Source organism: Vigna radiata, unplaced genomic scaffold (assembly GCF_000741045.1).
Source record: "Vigna radiata var. radiata cultivar VC1973A unplaced genomic scaffold, Vradiata_ver6 scaffold_284, whole genome shotgun sequence".
Classification (NCBI taxonomy): Eukaryota; Viridiplantae; Streptophyta; class Magnoliopsida; order Fabales; family Fabaceae; genus Vigna; species Vigna radiata.
The window spans coordinates 110,774-112,773 of NW_014542217.1; positions in this window are offsets into that span (position 1 = coordinate 110,774).

Consider the following 2,000-nt stretch of genomic DNA (forward strand, 5'->3'; position numbering starts at 1 on the left):
GGGGGGGGGGGGGTTTGAAGGTGTTTGAGACGAGAATTAAATTCAATTAAAATGCACAGAAATTAAATGCAACCGAATAAAATAGAAAACATTAAAATAAAATAAAATACTAAACCCAACATTGCAACAAAAAATTATCTAAACACAATTAAAACTATTAAAATCCAACACTTAATTAAAGAGATGAAAAACAACTCAAAATACAATGCAACATATTTTAAAACACAAGAAATAATCAGCACAATTTTATTCTACCATTCATGTGACTAAATGCTTTTACCAAAAGGAAATTAAATTTGCAATGCCTCAAAAAAATAAGCTGCAGCCGTGACCTCTTTCACATGGAGCTTCCAGCACGTCATTCTCATCCTCATCATTGAGGACCGTGCCCTTTTCTTTTCCTTGCAATTGAATAAAGCTTTTCCTCCCATCAAACAAATATGTCGCTGCTTTCAATGCTTTCAACGTGTGCTTCCCTTCTCTGAATCCGTGAGCCAACCTTCCAATGAATTAAATTCTCCTCATGCCAAATTAAATGTCCCATCCTACCGTGTCAGCTATTAAATTCTCCAAAGGTATATGCATTCCTTCTTTTCTCTTAAAGTGAAATAAAAGTTCCATACTAATCAATCACCATGTGCTTTATATACATCCACGTAGCAACTACTTTCTTTCTTCAATTAAATAAAATTTTTCTCCATTGTGCTTCCCAAGATGGCTACAGCAGCTCACCATTGCTGGACATCAACAGACCCCACTCTAAAATTTTTATAAAAACCTTCCCTCACCTAAATGAGGTCAGCGTATATGGAGAGAAGAAAAGGGATTTGAAGCTTGACTTTCTTCTAGCAATGAGCACACCTACACCTAATTAAACCATCACTTCAATGAAAAAGTGGAGAGAAACCTCTTTTCAGCAATTGCCTCCCATCTAATCACTTTCATTCTTCAAATTCCAAAAACATTAATCACGGTACTTTTGCAATCAATAAGAAAAGAGAAGACATCACTTCCAATGCATCATTTCCATTCCAGCAAAGAAGTAATATAAGGCTTCAAACAAAAGTGCATAAAAAGAAAAATCAAAAGTCAAAATATTTCATTCCTTCAACCATTGAAAAAAAACGTGAACAACCATAGCCATTGCTCTCTCTCGGGAACGTTCTATACCAAAATGAAAGAGAAAAATTGTTTTTAAGTCACTGGCGGCTATAGCCCCCTAAGGCCGTGAGATGTGGTCTCTAAAATTAGGGTGGGGTCCACCCAAACCCTAAAGCCATGTCATCTCCCTTTACAATTGGGCCTAGTCTAACACTACCAAAAATTGGCCCAAAAATACAAAACTTAGTTTAAAAAAAAAAAACCTAATCTACTAAATTAAAATTTGACTAATCCTAAAGTGTCTTTATGAAGAGTCTTCACTTAATTGGTGCCCTTCCAAAAGTCTCACAGTGTGATTCCAAAATTTCCCTGAAAAATAAAAATAGGAATAATTAAGCTCAATTAATTCAAATTAATTAAAATCAGAATTATTGGTCTAATTAAGTCCAAATGATGAAAATGACACAATAACTAAGAATTAAGCACAATTTATCAACACAATTCAGTGCGAAAAACTAAGTGAATGGTATAAAATATCGACTCATCAATCATATTGTCATGCAAACTTTCTTGGTCTACCCTTAACCCAATCCCTTGGTGAAAAAAGCCTATTACTAATTACCGGCTTGCTATCCCTAGCCTCCCCTAGCAATTAATAATGCATGATAAATGGAAGCAAAATACAATTGATCGTCCTACCCCTATCCCTAGGCAGTATTAACATAATCAAGGAATTCAACACCAGTTCATGACATTACTGTACATCCCCGTATCAATAAAGACAAACAACATTTACCGAATGAGTTAAACGATAAAAGCATTAAGCAAAGGTGAAGAACCCAACAATTGATAAATCAAGCATATGCAAGCATATAAAATAAACAAGAATTTGGATATAT